At 35.8% G+C, this 26,673-nt stretch overlaps 1 protein-coding gene across 6 annotated transcripts in view; it reads left to right on the top strand.

Annotated features, from left to right (window-relative positions):
- Positions 1-26,673, top strand: part of Tbc1d5 (TBC1 domain family member 5) — a 469,862-nt gene that overhangs the window by 36,015 nt on the left and 407,174 nt on the right. For 5 of the 6 annotated variants that reach the window (XM_076915391.1, XM_076915393.1, XM_076915394.1 and 2 more), the window contains exon 2: positions 21,028-21,089. The gene's annotated coding sequence lies outside the window, so the exon portion shown is untranslated. Of the gene's footprint in view, positions 1-12,484; positions 12,510-21,027; positions 21,090-26,673 lie in introns of those variants that run through there. The other variant, XM_076915392.1, reaches the window with a different exon arrangement.

Below are 26,673 nucleotides of genomic sequence, written 5' to 3'. Positions count from 1 at the left end.
TGTATGTGGGTGCCCTTGCATTTGGAGCATAGATGTTCAGAATTGAGAGTTCATCTTGGTACATTTTTCCTTTGATGAGTATGTAGTGTCCTTCCTTATTTTTTTTTTTTTTGATTAATTTTGGTTGAAATTCAATTTTATTTGATATTAGAATTGCTACTGTAGCTTGTTTCTTGGGACTATTTGCTTAGAAGATTGTTTTTCATCCTTTTACTCTGAGGTAGTGTCTGTCTTTTTCACAGAGGTGCGATTCCTGTGTGCAGCAAAATTCTGGGTCCTGTTTATGTATCCAGTCTCATAGTCTACGTCTTTTTATTAGAGAATTGAGTCCATTGATATTAAGAGATATTAAGGAAAAATGTTTGTTGCTTCCTGTTACTTTTGTTATTAGAGGTAGAATTATGTTTGTGTAACTATCTTCTTCTGGGGTTGTTGGAAGACTACTTTCTTGCTTTTTCTAGGTTGTACTTTTACTCCTTGTGTTGGAGTTTTCCATCAATTATCCTTTGAAGTGCTGGATTTGTGGTAAGATATTGTGTAATTTTGGATTTGTCATGGAATATTTTGGTTTTTCCATCAATATTGATTGAGAGTTTTGCTGTGTATAGTAGTCTGGGCTGGCATTTGTGTCCTCTTAGGGCCTGTATGATATCAGTCCAGGATCTTCTGGCTTTTATAGTCTCTGGTGAGAAGTCTGGTGTAATTCTTATAGGTCTGCCTTCATATGTTACTTTACCTTTTTCCCTTACTGCATTTAGTATTTTTTCTTCTTTTTGTACATTTGATGTTTTGATTATTATGTGACGGGAGGTATTTCTTTTCTGGTCTAGTCTATTTGGAGTCCTGTAGGCTTCTTCTAGTTCATCAGCATCTCTCTCTCTCTCTCTTTCTTTCTTTCTTTCTTTCTTTCTTTCTTTCTTTCTTTCTTTTTTCTTTTTTTAAAAATTTTTATTTAATATTTTATTTACATTTAAGATGCCATCCCTTTTCCCCATTTCCCCTCCCTAGAAAACCCCTGTCCCATGTCCCCTTTTTCCTTTTTGCTTTTATACAATTTTTTTTAAAATGTTAATCAAAGGATTTATAAGTTTGGTAATGCTCAATCAAAAGCATAACCCAGTACCCAACCTAGATATAAAAACTATCTTTGACTGGTGGAGACCTGTGAACATCTGCCTCCATGCCCCCTCTCTCTTTCTCTCTCTCATCACCTAGCTTCTCCTCTCCTTTATCTTCTCTCCTTACTCCATCTCTTCCTCTCAATACTCCTTCCCACTTAGCTCCTCCTACATATCACTCTTCCTGTTAAAGTAAAACTTTTCTCTAAGATACAGTTAGAGCATACTTATTCCTAATTGTACCAGTGGGATACAAGGTACAAGATAGTCCTAATACCCAGTCCATCTCTTCTAACTAAAACACTTACTTTTGTTACTGGAGTTTTTTTCTTTCTTTCTTTGTTTTTTTATTTTTTTTTTTTTTTATTTTTTTTTTTTTTTTTTTTTTTTTTTTGGCTTTAGAATGAATGTCAGCTGAAAACTATCTACTCAGATCTTTTTTCTCAAAGTAAATAGCCAGGATTGGCTATGAGACTATGGGTCTTCAACCCCGTCAGAAATCCAGAATGACTGAGTTAACTGAAGTTATGGGAAGCACTAAACATAGCTTCTAAAACTTAGCCAATTTATAGAGACCGCTGAACACCTGAAAAGCCCCTATACTACTGAACGTTGGAGCATCAAATCTTCAGCCTTCTGGCCCAGAGTCACCTGACAGACCTTAGTGATGCAGGATTATTAAGGGCTGATTACTCTGTCTAGGCAGATATAATCAGTCAACTATTCTGCATGTGTGTCCTCTTCTGGACAGTAATTTGTCTGTAGATGGAAAGAGGCAATTCTTGCCTAGTGGCTGTCACCACACAACTGGCATAACCCCAAGGATGCTCAATTTCTTCTTAGAATCCACAACAGGAAGCTGTCAGGAGCAGACAGGTCTCTAATCAGAATGAACATTAATATAGAAATATTTGTAGCGTCAATTCTATGGACTTCTGATGTTTTGAAAACCAACTATCCATGTAAGGTCACCTGGACTGTTGTCTGTTCTCTCCTATCAGCTATTTCTAAATAAAATATGGGAAACCTCCTAACAATAAACTCAAAGCCATGAATTTGCTATAGTCCCTTAACTCATAGGTTAACCGTCTCAAATCAGTTAAAAAAGTTAGAGAAGGACTAGGTCTAGGCCTTGTATTCCTAAATGTGTTATACAGGCACATTGTCCATGAGAGTATCAATATTCATCTCACTTTTATATTAATAAGAAGCTCATGCCAATGAAAACCTTAAATTTGAAATCAAAGTAAGTTTTGTACCATTTAAGAAATTATAAGTTCATCTTGATAATAATTATACAGATTTCTACCAATAGGTTATGGCTATGCAATAAGTCCTAGCTAATCCTCCCTGTTCCAACAAGACCACTACTTTTCCCTAGAAAGACAGACCATTATTAACCACATTAGTCTCCAAGCCCAGGGAATAGGGGCGCTGATTCTTCTTTAACTTCTTCAAGCTGATTATGGGCGTTGAGATATTAGAAGAAGGGTCAGGGGAAGAGTAAGTTGATAAGCCTCTGATGCTGTGTCTTCACTGAATACAGATGGAATTCCAGGACATTGGAGGTTTGGGCAGGTCTGCTCTGTATGCTTGATGAGTAGATACACCAAGGCTGTGTATTCTGCAATATACAATTCTCAGAACAAGTTTTAGTATCAAGAAAAAAAAAATTTCCCCCCCCAGGGGGCTGACATTCTTTTTAAAGATGTTGGTTCTAACAACTTTTCTTTTTTTCCCCGCTTTTGAAAATTGGTTGTAATATTTACACTTCAGATTTTATCCCCTAACCCCACTTCCTCCCATCACCCAGAAACCTCTCATCCCATCCCCCTCCTCATGCTTCTATGAGGCAGTGACCGCACCTACCCCCCCACTATCCCCTCCCCAGCCTCACATTCCCCCCCCCCCACTCTGTGTTTATTTTTTATGGGACCAAGAAACTCCTCTTTCACCTATGCCTGACAAGGCCATCCTTCCCTCCATATACCGCTGGAGTCTTGGGTCCCTCCCTATGTGTTCCCAGGCCAGTGGTTTAGACCCTGGGGGTCTCTGGTTGTTTGGTATTGTTGCTTTCCTCCTGGGGTCTCAAACCCTTTCCGCTCCTTCAGTCCTCTCTCTAAGTTCTCCATTGGGAAACCCCTGATCTTATCAGTGGTTAACTGTGAGCATCGTCCTCTGAGTGTGTTAGTCTTTGGCAGACCTCTAAGGAGACAGCTATATCATGTTCCTCAGATTATGCACTTCCAGCCATCCACAACAGTGTTTAGCCTAGGTGGCTGTACATGGGATGAATACCGAGGTGGAGTGGTCTCCTGATAGCCCCTCCTTCAGTTTCTGTCCAATGTTTTGTTTCCATATTTGCTCCCTTGAGCATTTTTGTTACTTGTTCTAAGTAGAACTGAGGCATCCCCTCTTGGTCTTCCTTCTTCATGAGATTCATGTGGTCTGCTGGTTGAGTCTTCGCTAATCCTAGCTTTGGGGCTAACATCCGCTTAACAGTGAGTAAATACCCTGTGTGTTCTTTTGGGATTGGGTTAACTCATTCAAGATGATAATTTCTGGATCCATCCATTTACCTAAAAATTTCTCGAATTCATTATTTTTAATAGCTGAGTAATACTCCATTGTGTAGACCACATTTTTTGTATCCATTCTTCTGTTGAGGGACATCTTGGTTCTTTCCAGCTTCTGGCTATTATAAATAAGGCTGCTATGAACATAGTAGAGCATATGTCTTTATTATATGTTGGAGCATCTTCTGGGTATATGCCCAGGAGTGCTATAGCTGGATCCTCAGGTAATGCTATGTCCAGTTTTCTGAGGAACCGCCAGACTGATTTCCAGAGTGGTTGTACCAGCTTGCAATTCCACCAACAATGGAGGAGTGTTCCTCTTTCTCCGCATCCTCGCCAGCATCTACTATCACCTGAGTGAGTTTTTGATCTTATCCATTCTGATTGGTATGAGGTGGTATCTCAGGGTTGTTTTGATTTGCATTTCCCTGATGACTAAGGATGTGGAGCATTTCTTAAGGTGTTTCTCAGCCATTCGAGTTTCCTCAGTTGAGAATTCTTTGTTTAGCTCTGTACCCCATTTTTTAATAGGGTTATATGGTTGTCTGGAGTCTAATTTCTTGAGTTCTTTGTATATATTAGATATTAGCCCTCTATCGGATGTAGGATTAGTTAGGATCTTTTCCCAATCTGTTGGTTGCCGATTTGTCTTATTGACTATGTCCTTTGCCTTACAGAAGCTTTGCAATTTGATGAGGTCCCATTTGTCAATTCTTGATCTTAGAACATAAGCCATTGGTGTTCTGTTCAGGAACTTTTCCCCTGTGCCTAGGTATTCGAGGGTCTTCCCCACCTTCTCTTCTATTAGTTTCAGTGTATCTGGTTTTATGTGAAGGTCCTTTATCCACTTGGACTTGAGCTTTGTACAAGGTATAAGAATGGATTGATTTGTATTCTTCTACATGTTGACCTCCAGTTGAACCAGCACCATTTGTTGAAAATGCTGTCCTTTTTCCACTGGATGGTTTTAGCTCCTTTGTCAAAGATCAAGTGACCATAGGTATGTGGGCTCATTTACTACTATTGCCCTGTAGTATAGGTTGAGGTCAGGGATGGTGATTCCCCCAGATGTTCTTCTGTTGTTGAGAATAGTTCTCGCTATCCTGGGTTTTTTGTTATTAGAAATGAATTTGCAAATTGCTCTTTCTATCTCTATGAAGAATTGATTTGGAATTTTGATGGGGATTGCATTGAATCTATAGATTGCTTTTGGCAAGATGCCCATTTTTACTATATTAATCCTGCCAATCCAGGAGCATGGGAGATTTTTTCATCTTCTGAGATCTTCTTCGATTTCTTTCTTCAGAGACTTGAAGTTATTGTCATACAGATCCTTCACTTGCTTAGTTAGATTCACTCCAAGATATTTTATATTATTTGTAACTATTGTGAAGGGTGTCATTTCCATAATTTCTTTCTCAGCCTGTTTATCTTTTGAGTATAGGAAGGCTACTGATTTGTTTGAGTTGATTTTATATCCAGCCACTTTACTGAAGTTGTTTATCAGGTTTAGGAGTTCTCTGGTGGAAGTTTTAGGGTCACTTAAGTATACTATCATATCATCCACAAATAGTGAAATTTTGACTTCTTCCTTTCCAATTTGTATCCCTTTGACTTCCTTTTGTTATCTAATTTCTCTAGCTAGGACTTCCAGTACTATACTGAATAGGTAGGGTGAGAGTGGGTAGCCTTGTCTGGTCCCTGATCTTAGTGGGATTGCTTCAAGTTTCTCTCCATTTAGTTTGATGTTGGCTACTGGCTTGCTGTATATTGCTTTTACTATGTTTAGGTACAGACCTTGAATTCCTAATCTTTCCAAGACTTTTAACATGAAGGGATGTTGAATTTTGTCAAATGCTTTCTCAGCATCTAGTGAGATGATCATGTGGTTTTTTTTCTTTGAGTTTATTTATGTAGTGGATTACATTGATGGATTTCCGAATATTGAACCATCCCTGCATTCCTGGGATAAAGCCTACTTGATCATGATGGATGATTGCTTTGATGTGTTGTTGGATTCGGTTTGCGAGAATTTTATTGAGTATTTTTGCATCAATATTCATAAGAGAGATTGGTCTGTAGTTTTCCTTCTTTGTTGGGTCTTTGTGAGGCTTAGGTATGAGCGTAATTGTAGCTTCATAGAATGAATTTGGTAGTGTTCCTTCTGTTTCTATTCTGTGGAATAGTTTGAAGAGAATTGGTATTAGGTCTTCCTGGAAGGTCTGATAGAATTCTGCACTAAAACCATCTGGTCCCGAACTTTTGGTGGGGAGGTTTTTAATGACTGCTTCTATTTCTTTAGGGGTTATGCGACTGTTTAGATGATTTATCTGCTCCTCGTTTAACTTTGGTACCTGGTATCTATCTAGAAAAATGTCCATTTCATCCAGATTTTCCAATTTTGTTGAGTATAGGCCTTTGTAGTAGGATCTGATGATTTTTTTAAATTTCCTCTGTTTCTGTTGTTATGTCTCCCTTTTCAGTTCTAATTTTATTAATTTGAGTACTGTCTCTGCGCCCTTTGGTTAGTCTGGCTAAGGGTTTGTCTATCTTGTTGATTTTCTCAAAGAACCAGCGCCTGGTTTTGTTGATATTTTGTATAGTTCTTTTTGTTTCAACTTGGTTAATTTCAGCCCTGAGTTTGATTATTTCCTGAGTCTACTCCTCTTGGGTATATTAGCTTCTTTTTGTTCTTACTCTTTCAGGTGTGCTGTCAATTTATTAATGTACGTTCTTTCCATTTTCTTTTTGTGGGCACTTAGAGCTATGATTTTTCCTCTTAGTACTGCTTTCATCGAGTCCCACAAATTTTGATATGATTTGTCCTCATTTTCATTTAAGTCTAAAAAGTCTTTAGTTTTTCTTTATTTCTTCCTTGACCAAGTTATCATTGAGTAGATCACTGTTCAGTTTCCACGTGTATGTGGGCTTTCTGTTGTTTTTGTCCAAGTCAAAGACAAGTCTTAGTCCATGGTGGTCTGATAGGGTACAAGGGATTATTTCAATCTTTTTGTATCTGTTGAGGCCTGTTTTGTGACCTATTTTGGAGAAGGTACCATGAGGTGCTGAGAAAAAGGTATATTCTTTTGTTTTAGGATGGAATGTTCTATAGATGTCAGTTAAGTCCAGTTGGTTCATAACTTCTGTTAGTTTCATTCTTGGTTTAGTTTCTGTTTCTACGATCTGTCCATAGCCGAGAGTGGGGTGTTGAAATCTCCCACTATTATTGTGTGAGGTGCAATGTATGCTGTAAGCTTTAGTAAAGTTTCTTTTATGTATGTGGGTGCCCTTGCATTTGGAGCATAGATGTTCAGAATTGCAAGTTCCTCTTGGTACATTTTTCCTTTGATGAATATGAAGTGTCCTTCTTTATCCTTTTTGATTACTTTTGGTTGAAAACGAGTTTATTTGATACTAGAATTGCTACTCCAGCTTGTTTCTTGGGGCCATTTGCTTGGAAGATTGTTTTCCAACCTTTTACTCTGAGGTAGTGTCTCTCTTTTTCACAAAGGTGCGTTTCCTGTATGCAGCAAAATGTTGGGTCCTGTTTATGTATCCAATCTGATCGTCTATGTCTTTTTATTAGAGAATTGAGTCCATTGATATTAAGAGATATTAAGGAAAAATGAATGTTGTTTCCTGTTATTTTTGTTATTGGTGGTTGTGTTATGTTTGTATAGCTACCTTCTTTTAGGGTTGTTAGAAGATTACTTTCTTGCTTTTTCTAGGTTGTAGTTTCCCTCCTTGTTTTGGAGTTTTCCACCAATTATCCTTTGAAGGGATGGATTTGTGGTAAGATATTGTGTAAATTTGGATTTGTCATGGAATATTTTGGTTTCTCCATCAATATTGATTGAGAGTTTTGCTGTGTAAAGTAGTCTGGGCTGGCATTTGTGTCCTCTTAGGGCCTGTATGATATCAGTCCAGGATCTTCTGGCTTTTATAGTCTCTTGTGAGAAGTCTGGTGTAATTCTTATAGGTCTGCCTTTATATGTTACTTCACCTTTTCCCCTTACTGCTTTTAGTATTTTTTCTTTGTTTTGTATATTTGATGTTTTGATTATTATGTGACGGGAGGTATTTCTTTTCTGGTCTAGTCTATTTGGGGTTCTGTAGGCTTCTTGTATATTTATGGGCATCTCTGTCTTTAGGTTAGGGAAATTTTCCCGTATAATTTTGTTGAAGATATTCACTGGCCCTTTAAGTTGGGAGTCTTCACCCTCATCTATACCTATTATCCTTAGGTTTGGCCTTCTCATTGTGTCCTGGATTTCCTGGATGTTTTGGGTTAGGAGCTTTTTGCATTTTGCATTTTCTTTGACAGTTATGTCAATGTTTTCCATGGTATCTTCTGCACCTGAAATTCTCTCTTCTATCTCTTGTATTCTGTTGGTGATTCTTGTGTCTATGACTCCTGATCTCTTTCCTAGGTTTTTTATCTCCAGGGTAGTCTCCCTTTGAGGTTTCTTTATTGTTTCAACTTTCATTTTTAGATCCTCGGCGGTTTTATTTAATTAATTCACCTGTTTCGTTGTGTTTTATTGCAAATCCTTATGGGATTTTTGTGTTTTCTCTTTGTGTTCTCCTCAGATTCTTTGAGAGTATTATTTATGCCCTTTCTAAAGTCCTTTATCATCATCATGAGAAGTGATTTTAATTCTGAATCCTACTTTTCCAGTGTGATGGGGTGTTCAGGGCTTGCTATGGTAGGAAAACTGGGTTCTGATGATGCCAAGTTACTTTGGTTTCTGTTGCTTATGTTCTTGCTCTTGAGTTTCACTATCTGGTTAACTCTAGTGCTACCTGCACTCACTGTCTCTGACTGGAGCCTGCCTTTCCAGTTATCTTGCTTGTGTCAGAACTCCTTAGGGTCCACATATCTTTGTGATCCTGTGATCCCGAGCTCCTTCTGCTCTGAGTACAATGGCTCCTCTAGGATGTCTCAGGATATGGTGTCTCCACGGTAGCAGACCAGCTAGGTCTGTTGCTCTGAGTTTAGTGGCTCCTCTAGGATGTCTCAGGATTTGGTGTCCACTGCTCTGAGTGCAGTGGCTCCTCTAACATGTCTCAGGATATGATGCCCGATGCTGTGAGATCAGTGGCTCCTCTAGGATTTCTTGGGATATGACACATAGCTTGAGAACTACCGCTCTAAGGTAGACCCTCTTCTCTAGAGGTTGTACACATGAGCTTCAGTTTATTCTTTTATAATGTACAGAAAATGAACAGATATTCTCTTACATTTATTTAAAATAGAAGGCATAATATAAACTTTATTCAACATAAATTTTAATTGGCAACAGCACAGATATTGTAATGGTACTATTATGTGCATTTCTTAAAAATACTTTTTAAAACTTCAACCTGAAAAGCTTGTTAGTAAATTTGCTTCAAAACTTAGTATAGCATGTTTCTGTTTCTCAGTATCTTCCTCTACCAGAATATATCTTGGCTTTCTATAAAGAGATAGAAATATGTCTTTTTGTTGTTTATGTATCTTTTATGTGCAATTGTGAATGAACTGCACTAAGTAACAGTAACTATTAATTTTGTGTCTAATTCACAAAGACAAAAACCAGTATAAAGAGTTACTAAACTACTTTGTTTATCTGATTTTTGTGTGGTAAAATATAGAAAACATTGTTTCTACAGATGAATTAAAGTATTTCTCTTACTTAGATATTGGCTACATTGATTTTTGTTTTAAAAATTTTTGATTATACTAGTTTATATAGTCCAATCAGTAACCATCCATGAAGTAAAATTTGGTCTCTTAAAGTGATTCTAAGAAATTTACTCATAAACTATTCTTAGAATTCTTGTTAACTAACATGTTTGTTATGGGCTGCACTTGACTATAGACATTTTACAAATGTTATCGAAGATTGAAAATGAGTGCAGTAGTATCTCTGAGAACACAAGGATTAATTTTAATATAAAATAAAATGACAGTAAAATGAAATGGAAATGGTATATAACCTTAGCTCTTCTTAAAGTGACATGAGAATAAGTTTCTCAAACACAGTATAATTAAAAGTTATAATAACTATTCTTGATGTCTTTGAATTTAAATTATCTTAAATTAAGTAACAGATTTAAATTGCATTTATAATTATATGGCAGTTTATACTTTTTAAACAAAAAGCATTTACCAAAAATTATCCCAAGTTTAGGGAACCTAATTTAAATTGAAAAACTTTAAATAACCTTTAGTTAATGATTTTTATTTACACTTGTTAGTAGGAACTTAAATCCAAAAATAATAACCTATATATCTTTACATATAAATGTCAATCTAATCAAAAGATGACTGAAAATTAATGACTTTATTTACAAAAAGGTCGTAGAATTTTAGATCTAATTTTTTTGTTGAAAGATTTCATATAAATTATAAGAATGGCTTAATTGTAAAATCCATAACGATAATTTAAATTTAGAATATTTAATTTATTATAATTTCAGTTCAGATATATAATTATGAATAGTTATGATTTTAAGTATATAGAATTTGAAATAAGTCACATAACCTTTTAAGATAATTTTTATAATTAGGTGAGAACAAGGCATGAACTATTTCTACTTGATTTTCTTGCTAATATTTACAGCTTAACACTAGTGTTAGTTCTTAATTGATAGGAAAGATGATGATAAAGTAGTTAGCAAGTATTCTTCTCTAGAATAATATGTAGTGAATTTTAAGAATTAACCACTGAAAAATAAAATGCTACTTCAAAAGTTTTAGAGGAACCTAGCCTAGTGGTTCTGGCCTGAAATCCCAGCTACTTGTCTGATGGAAGCAAGAGGATCAAATGTTCAAAGATAGCCTTACCAATTAAATACTTCCCCACACACCCTAAAAGGAAAAAAGAGAAAAGAAAAGAAAAGAAAAGAAAAGAAAAGAAAAGAAAAGAGAAAGGAAAAAAGCAAAGCAAAGCAAAGCAGGTTGGGAATATAACTCAGTGGTACAGCCTTGTCTAGCATGTGTGAGGCCCAAGACTTGTTCTCTGGTACCACATTAATGTGTGAGGGTAGACATGTGTGTCTGTGTCTGTGTTTGTATCTCTCTCTGTCTGTGTATATAAAGGTACTCTTAATTCATTGATTTGTTTAGTTTTATAGGGAATAATAGCTGACTTACTGTAAAACTTTCATATGTTTTTTTTCATATATAAAATGTAGGCTATTTTGAAAAAAGAATAGTATTCTGATTTGAGCAGTTGACCTTTAGGTCACCTCTTCAGAGACATGCAAAACAGGCTCCATTCTTCTCCGGTGTGAATTTTAAAGGGCTATTTTGGAGTGGGAAAAGAATTGATATGAACATCATTACAAGGCAATATTTTTCACATGGAAGAAAAATAATGAAGATGCTAATTTCCAGAGCAGTGGCTAATACAGCACCTGCTACAGATGTTTTGAAATAAGTGTGATCCTGATTCATGATTTTAGTATTTAGATACTGTAGTTTTAGTTATGAAAATCTCTACAGTAATGCTCAAATCCTCATTGACATTGACAGATTTAGAGGTAAGCCTTTTGGGGGGGGTGAAAATAAAAAGTAATACCCTTATGATTTACTTTTACTATTTAAAATATATTTTAAAGTACATTAAGTTTTATTTTGTGTTGTTCAAAATTTTGTTTACTTATTTAAACTTTCATATTTAAAATGAAAAAAGTTGCAATTTGCGGAACATTTTTTTGTACATGAATGTGCCCATGTAAGTGTATACATATGCTTTATGCTTTAAAGCCTGCTTTAAGTAAAAAAAAAAAAAATAAATAAAACAAACAAAAGAAAAAAAATTTCTTCGAGGGAACTGGGATACAAACCATATAATGATAATAGTAAAATTTGATAAGTCACCATTAGTTTGTATTTGTCTTAGAATGGGTTGGTCTTTAAGCTTGGTATGAGCTGTCAATGTTTGAAATGGTAAGGCCAAATAGTCTCCTACCCTGAACATTATTAATATCTAGTTCAAGTAGCTTGTTTTCTTTTAACTTCACCATAAACTTCCAACTTAAATTCAGTTTTAAACTGCTAAATTGTTTGCTGTTTTCTTAGGCATTTAGTACAGAATAGGCATAAATAGTCAGGAGAAGAATTCTTTAATTTGAGAACCCTACCACTGATTTTCTCTGATGGTTTAAATCAATCTCTCTGTCTCTGTCTCTGTCTCTGTCTCTCTCTGTCTCTCTCTCTCTCTCTCTCTCTCTCTCTCTCTCTCTCTCATATATGTGGAGTGCCCATGGATGTATTTATGCATGTCTACATCTGGTGTCCGCCTGAGTCTCTGTCTCTGTCTCTCTCTCTGTCTCTCTCTCTGTCTCTCTCTCTTGTATGTGGGGTGCACATGGATGTATTTATGCATGTCTACATCTGGTGTCCTCCTGAGTCCTGCTCTATTTTTGAGATAGTATCTCTCAGTGAACTTGGATTTGACTGATTCAGCCAAATTTGCTGCACAGTGAGGCCCAGAGATCCTCAGGTCTGTGCCTCCTCAGTGCTGGGATCATAGGTACACACTATGGTGCCTGGCCTTTTATGAGGGTGATAAACACTTTCCAGACTGGACCATCTTCCTATCTACATAACCCTTTATTCTTCATGGCTAAGTACGGATGATAGGTTATAGCTACACTTTAGTCTTTACTTTGATGGATGTTTTAATCTGTTCAGTTTTTTTAATTTAAATTCCTTTTCTGTATTCTTAGAGGTTGGTGTGTGTGAATCTTACCAACTCCGATTAGCAATTTCATTGAAACGTAATCTTGCTAAATTATTGGAATCGGGTGGCCCTGAGTTAAGTAGGTTAGTGAATCATGTTTTTTTAAAGTTTGCTATGTATGTCTAATGATTGTCTTTTCAATTTTATGGTAGCATGATTAGTAAGTTACCATTGAGTGGATTTTAAATATTATTCTTTTATATTATATGGTTATATTCTTTTCACATATATATGTACATATGTATGTGTATATATATTCATTTTCACATGGTGTTACTCTCTAAGTTTTTATCCATTACTGAATGTTTTTTCATATAAAGCCAGAATTCCATGGAGCTATTGTGATGCTTCAGTTAGTTATACATCAAATATTTGAAAAAAAACCCCCAAACATTATGAAGGTATTATGATGTTTTTCTTTGTGGGTATGGTGCCATAGTTTCAGTTTACTTAGTAGATTTTAAATTTACATTTGATTTCAGAATATTTTAAATGATACTGTCTTGTGAGATAAATTAATAGTGTCTAGTATAAATATGAGCACCAACATCTTCAAAACAACTGTATTTGAAAGTAAAAGAATCTGTTGTATTTGATGTATTTGAGAGATAAGTATGCTGAAATATGTAGCTCACCTCATAATGAAGAGGATAAGTATTGGAAATTGGAGGCCTGTTCAACATAATTGAAAATATTTTCATTTTTTACTGATATACTGTTGTAATTCTTTATTTGTACAGTGTATGTGTATGCGTGTTTCTACACACGTTTGTATATGTAAATATAAGTGTACATATGCCACAGCATATGTAAAAGTAAGAAGACAAAGGTGGATACAGGTCCTCATTAGAGACAAGGTCTTTGTTGGTTTTCCTCTGTGTATGCCAACTCTGCAACTTCTTGGGAGTTTTCCTGTCTTTTCCTTCTATCTTCTATTAGCTAGTTGAATATTATATATAGTTTCTTATCTCTTTTATATTTTTAATAATATTGATCTGTTTATATTAAAAACACATTGTTTGGTTTTATGGGTGTTTTGCCTGCATGTTTGTATGTCATATATGCCTGGTACCCTTAGAGGCCAGAAGAGGGAATTGGAAGCCTTGGAACTGGAGTTTTGAGCTACCATGTGAGTGCGGAGAATTGAACCTAGGTTTAATGAAAGAGAAGACAGTGCTCTTAGAGAAGTCTTAGAGAAGACTGCTAAGCCATTTGCAACCCCTCTATTTGTATTTCAGACCAGTGCTTTTCAAAGTATCATAACAAAGACAGTGCTAAGGGACAAAATTATTTCATTTCTCTGTGATGAATTAAAGACAAATTCAGAGTAAATGTCTAGAAGCTTTTATAGTAACCTTACATTGTTGTGACATCTGAGAATGTGATTAAAACTTTTGCTGTATTTAAAAGTTTTTTCTTTAATATATTGATAGTGTAAAGAGTTGATCTTTCATCAAATCTAGCTTCTATTCTTTTTTTATCTTCCAGGTTCTTTTACATTGTTTCTTTTTGTCTTAGTTTCATTTAAGATAAATCTAAAAGACAAATTTCATTTCTGTTTAGAAGAATTGACTTGTTGTAGCTCTACCTTTTACATTGAATGAGAATTTTACATATTTTTATTTTATAACTGTTAGATGTGTAACCTTTTGTTATTTAAGCCATTTTTACTAAATATTTAAAAAAATTGAGTGCTCTGCAGTCTAATTTAACTCTTGTTTATATTGGTTCTTGTTAATTGCATATACTATACATATGTATACATATTCACATAGCTTGTGTGTAAGAGAGAGAGGGAGAGAGATAGGGAGAGAGAAAGAGAGTAAGAGGGAGGGAGAGAGAGATAGGGAGAGAGAGAGAGAGAAAGAAAGAGAGAGGGAGAGAGAGGGAGGGAGAGAGAGATAGGGAGAAAAAAGAGAGAGAGGGAAAGGGAGGAATAGGGAGAGAGAGAGAGAGACAGAGAGACAGAGAGACAGAGAGAGAGACAGAGAGAGAGAGACAGAGAGACAGACAGACACTGACTGACTGACTGACTGACTTGACTGATTGGTTTAAAGGACACTTTATGATCTCATTCCAAGAGAATTCTTGCAGTGTCAAAATGACAAAATGTTTAAACATGGATTAATGATTAGTAGAGATTGGGGATACATAGGAGAAGTGATTAGTAGGCATGACAGTAAAGGGGTAATAGCAAGGAGATGTTTGTGATAATTTCTTTAGATATTATATTAGAATATAATATTTTGAAACAGCAACTTCATACATTTCTTGACTTTTCATAGATTCTCTTCCGAGCCTTGTATATCAGAATATAAATTTATTTTCACCATCTTAGGGGCACCATCTTAGTACCCTTAAGACTGAAAGACTGAAAGATGGCTTTTGAGTTTCCTTATTGTTTCTAAATTTTCTGCATTTGTTTGTATATTGCTTACATGGACTTTATAGTTTATTGCTACCCAAATAGTAAAGTAAAACATAATTTCCAATAACTTTGAATTTGTATCATAATGTGATCATTGTATTTGGTTTTCCTTTCAGCTAGAAATCAATACCCATAGGTGTATAAAACTTAGTATATATGATTTTTGTAAGGTTTTTTGTTTGTTTGATTTGAATGTTATCTCTTTTTTTGCCTGCCTACCCTCCCAGACAGGGTTTCTCTGTGTACTTGCTTTATAGAACAGAGACCTGCCTGCCTCTACATCCTGAGTACTGGGATTAAAGTTGGGTGCCATCACACCCTGTGACTATTATTCTTTGTATTAAAAAGTTGTTATCTAAATAAATATATTTGATTATTTTTCCCTTCCCCAATGCCTACCATACTCTCTTATCTCCCTATTCACCCTAGTGTTTTTTGTAATTCTCTTTCTTTAAAACAAAAAATAAACACAAAACAAATCATAATAAAACCCTCACAAAAATGAAAAGGAAAACAAAAGAAAGACCAGTGCCTTAATTATTCTGTTGCTATGAATAGACATTATGACCAAGGCTAAGGGACCAGGGAACCTTGGGACTGTGGGGAGCAGGCCCCTAGTAAGAATGGGGCACTCCCCACCTCTCCCAGTCCAGGATATCACCTAGCCTAGTAGCCAGGTTAAACTTCCTCTCCCCTTACAAAGTCATGTAGGGCAATTGCTGGAATTCCCCTGTATGCAAATTAGGTATCACCAGTGCCCTGGCCTGGCCAATAATGTACATTTTCCCAGAAAGTCCCTACCCAACCTTCAAAGGTTTAAGTGGCCTTTGTTTCCACCATTGAATGAGTTACCACTGCCTGAGGGCTCTTCCACATCTTGCTGTTCCTATTCCTCTCAAGATCCTGTCTAGATTGCCATGAGACTTTGTCAGGAGGTTAAGTCTACCTATAACCAGCACAAGGCATCTCAAATAATAAAGCATTTAATTGGAGGCTTGCTAGTTTATTATGGTGGACAGTCATGGTACTGAAGCAGTAATCAAGCTTTACATTTGATCAATAGGCATTAGTCAGGGAAAGACTGGGCCTGGTGTAGGCTTTTGAAACCTCAAGCCCACCCATAAGAAAGAAAGTCCACCTTCTTTAACATGGCCACAACTGCTAATATTTCCCAATCACTTCACCAACTTAGAACTAAGTGTCCAAATATGTATGAGCCTATAGGGGCCATTTTTTTCTGCTGTTTTTTTCTTAAATGGATATTTTATTTATTTATAATACAGATGTCATCCTTTTTCCCCATTTCTCCTCCCTAGAACCCCCTATCTCATCACCCCTCCTCCTTTATGCTTTTATACCATTTTGATTACATGCATGTATTAAGGTAAGTTTTAGGTTGAGGGTCTAGCAATATGATAGATGCAAATAGTCAAAGAACAAGCAATACAATAAACACAGTCAAAGAAAAAGCAAGGCATTAAACCCGATTACATGAACACTCCCATGATCACTGTTTCTAAGGGCTTATCAGGATGACCAAACTATCTGAGCCTGCTTCCCTGTCCTAGCCCAAGTTCATTTTCATGTCTGAAGCCTACTTCCTTGATCTAGCCTAATATTTACGTTCCTGCCTGAGATTACTTCTTTGTTCTAGCCTAAGATTTAGATTACTACCTGAAATTACTTCTTTGTTCTAGCCTAATGCCTGAAGCCTACTTCCTTGTCCTTGGCCAATGTCAGATTTCTGCCAAACAACCCCAAAGGCTCTCCACCTCTCCCCATTTTCTATTTCATTAACAAGACTGAGCCTGTCTTAGGTTGTTCTGACAAGAATGCCTTCCTTACTTTTCATGGAATATGCATTATCAAAAGCAATTCACTTCTGTCTTAGGTTGGTAAGGCTCTGTGCAGAATCTTACCTGTCCTTGGCTTGCCAGCCTGTTAATTTAATAACTCTGTCTGGGGGTTCATTTTGAGGTTCAAGCCATATACTTGGCTGCCAACATGTTGATGTTGTTGAAGAAAAGCTTTAACACAATGGGCAGGAATAAAAGTATTACCAGGCCACAAAGTATTCCCAGGGCTTGCATGATCAAGTTATGTATGCCATTTTTGAAGCCATGGTAATTTTATCTGCAGTATCTACTGCATCAGTGCTCAGCAGAGCAGCATTCTTGAAATTCATAAGCTCCCTATGTGTCCTTAAAACATCCAGAGATGTGTTAGAATTATGCCTGATACACTGCACTTGTCATTAAACTTCTTCCTAATTATAATGACTACCACTGTAAATTGTAGAACTAACATGAATCCAATGGTATTTGTCATGACACTCAAGATGGCTCCTTACCCTTAAAATCTGAACCTCCTTCCAGTAATTTGAATAGGATAAAGAACATCAAAGAGCATCAATCCGTTCTTCTAAATGCCTATCTAAATCCTCTGGTATATTCAACACATTAGAAACATTTTTTGCTAAATGATTAACAAAAGTAGCTGTCTTAACTTCTTGTGTCACAGCAATTGCAGAAGCAGTGGTGCTAGTAATTAATGTAATTAAAGCTGTTATACTAGGAATAATCAAGCCCACTACCCTCTTGTTTCTGCTTGAAGCCTGACTCATTTCTTCCAATACTTGCAAGCTATTTTTAGAATACCAAGGTTCTGTGATACTCAGGGTACTAAAACAAAAGCTGGTTGATAGACCTCCATAACTGACATGCTGGATTTCAAAACACAAACACATTTAGAAGGTGTATAATCAATGTAACTTACATTAAATACTGTGGAAGAAACAAAAGTGTTTTTCACTTGATAAATAAAAGAGCCTTAACACATGTGCTAATACCTATTTGAAATCCAGATCCTGTCCCAACTTTATCTCTTGTAAACATAACATCATAGAGAACTGCAGCTACTTTCCATATATGTCTCTGAAAATGTCCAGAACCAGACTTCCAAATGAAGACTGTTATTTCCAATATTGGATTGTTTTCTAGACCAGTCCATGATTGAGTCCGAATAATTGGTCACGTTTAATAACAATACAAGAGGCATTATAACTTCTCTTTTTGATTCTCTGTTTCACAAGGTCTAAGAACTTGAGGCAAGGCAGTTTGTCTCATCAGGGGTATAGGTAAGCAATGGTGGTTGGGAACTTTTGTCCAATACAGCTTCCCAGTCACCATTGTCAGGGCACTCAGCAAGCTCATAGGTCAGCATCATTCTTTGTCCTCATATCAGAATGTCTCACCTGTCCCTCTGGTGGTCAACAGGCTCCTTCAGCATCCTGCAGATAAAAACACAAAAATGCCCTCTTGCTCATTTTTAATACCTGATCGGGATCATGCCTTATGCCAGTAAGTGGATCCTTCCCTTTCACCTATGCATAAATATACCTAGTTGTAGAGTGCCATAGACACTCAGCAGAAAGTTCCTTGGCATCCAGTTTTTTTTTTAAACAACTTTAAGATAAAAAAAAGAATATGATTTAAATAAATTTGTGGTGTACAGGGGTATATCTCCCCCTTTTTTATTTTATGAAGATATAGTTTTAAAGTTCCATGGGCCCATTCCATACTCTCTTATCCTTGACAATTATAAGGAATTTCAGTAATATGGGTAATATTAAATTGCTGTTAAAGATTCTCAAATATTTGACTGCCATAGCCAGTTCCATTATTTGTTTCTTTTTCTTTTTCTTATTATTGGGTACTTTATCTACATTTTGAATGTTATCCCTTTTCCCCATTCCCCACCCCTGCAAACCTCTTAACCCACCCTCCCTCCTCCTATTTCTATGAGGATGTGCCCCCACCCACCCATTCCCCCCACCTCTCCCTCAAATTTCCCCTCATCCAGCCTTCAAGGGACCAAGGCCCTCCTCTCCCACTGATGCCCGGACAAGTCCATCCTCCTCTACAAATACAGCTAGAGTAATGGCTCCCTGCATGTGTTCCCAGGCTAGCTGTTTAGACCCAGGGAGCTCTGGTTGGTTGGTATTGTCACTCTCCCCATGGGGCCACAAGCCCCTTCAACTCCTTCAGTCTTCTCTCTAACTCCTCCACTGGGAACCCTGTAGTCAGTTTGATGGTTAGCTGTAAGCATTCGCCTCTGTATATGTTAGGCTCTGGCAGTGTCTCTCAGGAGACAGGTATAACAGGCTCCTGTCGGCAAGCGCTTACAGACATCCACAACATGGTGTTTGCTAATGGTGATAGTATCTTGGAGGGGTCTCCAGTTGGAGCAGTCTCTGGATGGTCCCTCCTCCAGTTTCTGTATTACATAGTCTCATATTTGCTCCTGTGAGTATTTTGTTACTCCTAAGAAGGACCAAAGAAAGCATCCACACTTTGGTCTTTCATTTTCTTGGGCTTCATGTGGTCTGTGAGTTATGTCTTGGGTTTTGTGAGATTTTGGGCAAATATCCACTTATCAATGAGTGTATACCATGCCTGTTCTTTTGTGATTGGGTTACCTCACTCAGGATATTTTTTAGTTCCATCCATTTGCCTAAGAATTTCATGAATTCATTGTTTTTAATAAGCTGAGTAATACTCCATCATATAAATGTATCACATTTTCTGTATCCATTCCTCTGTTGAAGGACATCTGGGTTCTGTCCAGCTTCTGGCTATTATAAATAAGGCTGCTCTGAACAGGAGTGGAGCATGTGTCCTTGTTATATGTTGGAGCATCTTCTGGGTATATGTATAGGGGCCATTCTTAATCAAACTGTCACAGCTAATATGAAACAAGTGCCAAAACAAAAGCAAAATAAAACAAGCAGTTCACGTTAGTCAGGAACAAAACTTACAAGAAGCACGCACGCGCGCGCGTGCGCGCGCGCGCACACACACACACACACACACACACACACACACACACACACACACACACAATGACTCTCTACCAACAAAAGATCCAAGAATGCAGTACACCAGGCTAGATATCTCATCTGGTCTTCAGTATATTGCCAGAGTTCTGAAGAAGTAAGCTCTAATGCCAGTGAAGGAATGGTTAAGCAGACAAAGACCTCAAGCTTCCCTTTTCCATGTCCTTTATATAGGCTGTCAGCAGAAGGTGGGGTCCAGATTAGGAGGATCTTCCCACCTCAAAAGGTCTGGATTAAAAGTAGGTCTTCCCACTTCAAATGATTTTATTAATTATAGTCAAGTTGACAATCAAGAATAGCCATCACAGGTGCTTTTAAGACTTTTTTTTTTTATATTATTTTTAATTCTGTGTGGTAGTGTGTTCCTATTGAATGCACGTGCCTCAAAAGGCTAGGCCATTGGATTGATTACCCAGGAGCTGAAGTTGTATGGGAAGTTTTGAGATTCCTGGTTGTTGAGGTTTTTTTTTTTTTTTTTTTTTTTTTTTTTTTTTTTTTTTTTTTTTTTTTCTGAGTTGAACTCTCATCGTCCTGAAAAGCTGTGTCCCCACTTAAGCACTGAACCATTTTTTTCAACCCCTCAAGTAATTTTAATAATAGTAAATACTGTTTCAGGAAACATTTGATATCTTTAAGGCAAACTATAAAACATTAAAGGTTGTATATTGTATGGCAGAACATTTTTGTATTTTTGAAAAAAATTGATAGCTGAAAAATTAAAACTATTTTTATAACTACTTTACTGTTTAGTATTGTTTCAAAAAGTGTTTATAACTTCAGAGTTAACTCAGTAAAGAACAAAAACTAATAAAATCCTGAAAGTTTATGGACAAATCAGGGTTATTTCAAGAATTCTGTATTTTATGGAACACATAAGAAACTAGATACATGTTCAGTGAAAACTAATTTATGTCTCACTTATAGTTTGAACCCTATGGTATGCTAGTTAGAGTGTGACTAAATTCTGATTATAACAGCTAAAGTGATCTTATTGTATTCTTTTCAAGATTTTGAGGTTTTAAATTTAATTATTCTTAAATTTAAATGTCAGCCAGTTACTTTGTCATGTTTTGTCTTCACATCTGAAATCATGTGAATTGTTACAGCTTGTATGTCAGATCCAGTGGAGAAAGCTTAACACTGAGGCTGCATTTCTAGAACTTGACACAATTTGTGACTAATGTGATTCACTTCCATTATTTTATGTACTCATAAAATACGGCTGTGAATGAAATGCTGTCTGTATTAACTAAGGTTTTGCTTGCTGTTGTCCCTGCAGAAAATTTCTAATGATGTGGTGAAGATAGGAAACTGTCAGGAAGGCTGAAGTACTGTCATACTGTAAGTATATTTTTGAAAAGAAGTTTAAGAATATTTCATGTTGATTTGTTTTGGGGAAAATACATTAAAAATATATGCAAAATATAGAGTTGGACATTATAATCATCTTAATAATTTATAAGAACTAATTCTGTGTTGCTTTTAAAAATTGAAAATGTGTTTTTATGTATTAAGATGAGGATTTTTCCAATAGCATTAACAAATATTTCTAATTCTAACAAGGATTGATCTATTCTGTATACATTGGCTTATTTAAAACTATCAGAATCCAGAAAATCATTGTAGTTTTATAGGTTGTGATTTGTTTGGGTGGCTTATTGTTTAGGTTATTTTGCAGAATTATTTATTTGCTGATTTATTTATGTATTTCATTATTTATTTATTTGATTATTTAGTAAATTATTTATCTGATGAATTATTAATATATCTTCATGACATGCTTTAAATTATTTATAACTTAATTTTGAGTTTATTGCTTTTAGACGCTGCATTGTTACTGACTAGTTTTGATCTTTTTCTTTGTGGTTCTTGAAAATTAAAGTATTAGCTCTAAGGCAGAGAGTATATTCATTCCAATGCCATAGACTTCTTTTATTTTTAGTTTGTAGGTAATTTATGGCAGTGATAAGATTTTAGCTGTGCTTTGGTGTTCAGCCTTAAAGTTACCCTTTTAGGGTTACTTGAATGTGATAAAGTGTCAGGGTATTGCATATGTGGTCACTGTAAGTTGTTTGCTGATTAATGATACAGTGTTTCATGTGTAAACAAAAATGGAACTTGTTAAACCTGACTCCACATTCTTTTATGTCTCTCTAAAGGCAGGTCTGCATATTGTTTTAGAATAAATGGTGGAGTTATTGGATTTTAGTGCCAAGTCTGTTTTACCACTGGAGTGCTTTTAGGGAAGTTTACAGAATTGAATTGCAACTTAGATTTGGATCCTTCTTTTGTTTATATTATGTGGGCATTTGGAAAGCAGCAGGGCTTTTCTTGAGTAACTTATGAATAGATAGTCACCTGAACAAAGGCAGGTGGTCTTCATTCCCCAGTCTTACACTGAACGACTATGTGCTTTACAGTTTTAACACTTGAAAGAATAGCTATACTGTATATCTCAAGTTGAGATGCTATGACTTTTATAGAGAAATTCTGTTATAGAACTGTCAATTATGTACATACATCCAAATTTCCTATCTTGAAGTATTGACTATATTTAAAATGTTTCAGTAATATCTTATTATTCTTCTCTTGAAAAATGTTCTGCAGTTTTTTATATAACATGGATTAGAAATGTGTATATATATCTGTGATTTTTGTATTCTAGAGATAAAGAACTTGATACACTGTTAGATATAAAATTCTATTTTGAAATGTTCTTTAGTATATTTATGTGGTCCTTTGAAGAAAAACAGTTGCTTTCCCTATTGCTGAGTAAAGTACATATTTGCAGTCATGGTAGTCTACTGAGGGTACACTATTATTCACACCTATTGATGGAATACTTACCGAATTATACAAGTGGGCATTCCTTTGATATTACACATGTATGTACCATTACTCAAGCACAGGCATCTGGGAATTCCTTTTGACGGTAAGATGATTTTGAGACCTTGTGTTTGAAAAGAGATTAGTATAGCCTATTATAGGTAGTATTACTCAGTTATTATATATGCTGTACAGTGTTTATATATTTTACTTGGATTTCTTGACTTTCACAATGAGTTAACCATTCTGATTGTAATCTTTTATTTTGAGGATGAGGAAATAGCGAGTTGGAGATATTAAGTAACTTGCTCATTGTCATATAGCTGAAAGTCAGTGGAAAGCACTAGGATTACGAATCATTTAGTTTGATCAAGAGGCCTTTCTACTGGGTTACAGTTTTATATTTGTAGATAGTATAATATACTATCTAACCAGAGATTTCTCTACAGTCTATAGAATTATTTGCTTACTAGTCTCTTACAGGTTTGGCTAGCTTAGTATATTCAATTTGTGTTAGACTTGAATAGCGGACACATATTTGAACCACTTGGAATTTTCCAAGTGAATTTTACAATCTGTATAGTTGAACAAAACTACATATTTGTATCTCTGATATCTTGTGTATTTGCCTGTTAGATAATCAGTTTAAGATCAGATCTTTGACAGTTAAAGTCAAGGCCATTCCTAAGGCTCTGTTTGTTCAAGTATGATTTGTTCATAGGAACAATACTTTTAGGACTAGACACATAATTTTAAAAGAATATCTTATGCTTAGGTTTCACATACATGACCACATACTATTAAATCAAACCTTAATATAGTGCTTAATACACAGACATTTTAACATGCTTATAAACAGGACAAAATAATCATTTTAGCTTCTAATACATCTACTTATATTTGAGACAGGGTCCCATTTTGTAGCCTAGGCTACCCTGGAACTTGTTAATGCTTTTTTCTCCACTTCTGAAGTGCTGAGATCAAAGATATACACCACCATGCCTATTCCAGTATGGCTTTTTAAGCTCTTGTAATTATCTAAAAGACTCGTGGGCGTCTCAGATAGTAAAATAAGATGTCAGTTTGTATGAGGCTGATGGGAAAATTTCTCTCCAACTTTTATTTGCTACTTGAAAGAAAACAGGGAGCTCTCTTTCCTGGATCTTAAATATTTATTCAAATAATGTTGTATCATGAAATCATCCATAGTTGCATTAGTGATATGAAATATTACCATTGCTGTGATGACAATAATTGTCTCCTTATGGTAGGACAGTTTTGAAACTGTTACTTGTCAAGATCGAAGGTTGTATAGTTGAACTTTCCTGGATTCTTTTAATGTCTGTCAAACAGGACTTTCACTTGACATACAATCTCATTAAACTTGTTTTCTGGTATGGACAAAACTAAATTTTATTATGAGCCCGATTTTAAACTTATTTTCTTATATAAATAAAGCCAATTTTTATTACAGGTTCTGGTAGCTGATATGTTGTTTGTTAAGCAGGACTTTCACTTGCTCTTCAATATGATTAAGCTTGTTTATAAAAGTATCTTATTCTCCTGATATAATTGTTATCTCAAAGGCTTACTGCTGAGTAAGCTCACCCTTTCTAGTTCTTTCTGAGCTCTGGCTGGCTGGTTTAACTCACCTGTTCTGGCTCAAACCCCTCTCCAAGCTGACTGATTCAATTTGGCTTCTCTCAGCTTTTCTCTGAATTGCTCTGCTCATCCTCAAACTAACTCTAGTAATCTGTTCTAATCATCTAGTTCCTTTTTATTCTTTGGTTGCAACAGCCTCTGCTGACCTGCACTGAACTGCATGAATCCATGAACAAACTCAGCTATACTGCACTGAATTCACTGCGCTGATTCTCAATGACTCAACTCCCTAAGAACCAAATCTCTCTCCCTGCTCTGCTCTTAGTAGCTTCTCTTTTCTGTGCTGTTCTCCTGAGAGTTGGGCGACTCTTATCTCTGTCTCATTCTGTTAATTTTTTGTCTGATTCATCACTTTGTCTGCCCTTCATTTTCAAGCATGGCTGCTTCATTTTACAAACTAATTTTACCTTAAAGGTTTACTCTAAGGGTACATTCCAGCCAGTTCACACAGACCTAGAAGGTCTTTGGATATGATTAGAGCAGCCATGTTGCTGGATTAAAATTCCTCTACATTTGTTTTCTTGTGTAGATAAGACTAGTCTTTATTATGGACCACTATTTTTTTTGTTTGTTTGTTTTATACCAACCAACCAATGTGGGTTGGTGGCTATGTCTTTTGGGAAAAGCTGATACTATATTGCTCTTGGAAACTATTTACTTTTTCTTTTACTTGTTACATTATGCCTTATCTTATTAATATGAAGTGATGTAATACTTTATTATAGTCAAGTTTACATTCACTCTTTTTTAATTTTAAATGTGTTCATACAAAATATTTTGGTCATATTCTTTCCCTTTCTCCTATTCTTCTCAGATCTTTGATCCCCACCTAACTTCATGTTCTAGCTGTTAAAACAAAACAACCAAGAAAATGAAAGAAAACATAAAACAAAACCCACTTAATCATAATAGAAAAGCATACATAAAAACGTGGAATTAATTTTTTATCGGTCAGCTGCTCCTTGGCATGAGACCTGCCCTGACGTGTGGTTGATATATCCAGCGACACTCTATTGAGGAAACTCATTTTCCCTTTCTGACCTCACATTAATTACAAGTAGCCTTTTGGTTAGAGGTGGGATTTTGTGTCCACTTCCCTTTTTTTGTGCTGGAATTTGTCTTGTTTGGATCTTGCAGATCCTGTGTGTGCTGTCATAGCCTTTGAGCTCATGTGTGCATCAATCCTGTCTTGTCTGGAAAATGCTGTTTTATTGGCATCATCTACCGCTTCTGGCTTTTACACTATTTCTGCCTTCTCTTTCACATAGATCCCTGAGCCTTGAAGGGATCCCAAAAGACATCCCAATTAGGGCTGAGTACTTAAGATTTATTTTCAAGGTGAAAGTACATAGAAGGGTATTATTGGGAACAAGATAAGCAGCCAACGTGGACCAAAATAAAGTGGACAGTTGTATATTTTTTCTTTAATGACATATTGCCATACTTTTGTGTTCTTTTTACCTAGTTAGTATGATAATTGATTGTGTATTTTACATTGTACTGAAAACTAACCCTGTTTAAACCATCAGAATTTACAATTTTGTTGAATGATCCAGTGATCATATTATTTTTTCTTTAACAGCTGTGCTATGTGTCACATATGTTGATAAAGTTGGCAGTTTTGCCAAAACATTTTTCAATACTATTTTCTGAGTAAAGTGTTGTGTGAGAAAATAGAAATCTCTGAGTGTGAAGCTTAAATTTTCTCCTCTTCCCCTCCCCAACCCAAGTAGTCTGTTTTTTTTTCCTTGAGACAACTTATATCATTAATCTCCAGTTAGAATCTAAAAGCTTAATTTCTAGGTTGTGTTTAGATTATAGATGATTTGGTAGTTTTAACTAGGTAACTGAAGAGGTATGCTTGTAGATTAAAAACATAGAACAATTCTTTAGCAATGATTCTTAGTCATTCCTGTGTATGATATCACATGGATTTCTTTAGAAAGGTTTATTTAAACCTAGTATCAAGTGAAAGAGGTGCTAGCACACTCTCCTTCAGTTTTGTCACATAATGGAACATTGCATGAAATAATAGTGTCTTTCTAAATATGATAATATGGCTTATGTTTTGGATCCTTTACAATTATGACATGTAAATGTATGACCAGAGAACTTGTTAAACAGAAGATTTCCTTAATATTCCATCCATTTTGTGGATAATATGTGATGAAGTAATTTGGGTCTCTGATGTTTTGTTTGAAACAAAGTCAATATTGTGTATCCTTGGCTGTCTTGAAACTCACTATGTAGACCAGGCTGGCCTTGAACTCAGACTCCTTGTTTCTGCCTCTCTAGTGCTGGGATGCAAGGCATATACCATCAAACCCAGCCTTCTGCACTGATGCCTCAGGAGACCTAAGTTTTTCTTGTGTTGGAACTAAATTTTCTCTATGTAGCTACAAGTTTGGTGTTACTGTTTATGTGAATTCTGGACTTC

This window comes from Arvicanthis niloticus, chromosome 17 (genome assembly GCF_011762505.2).
Source record: "Arvicanthis niloticus isolate mArvNil1 chromosome 17, mArvNil1.pat.X, whole genome shotgun sequence".
NCBI classification, from domain to species: Eukaryota; Metazoa; Chordata; class Mammalia; order Rodentia; family Muridae; genus Arvicanthis; species Arvicanthis niloticus.
The sequence above is the reverse complement of the archived record's forward strand: the minus strand, read 5'-3'. Positions and strand labels throughout refer to the sequence as shown.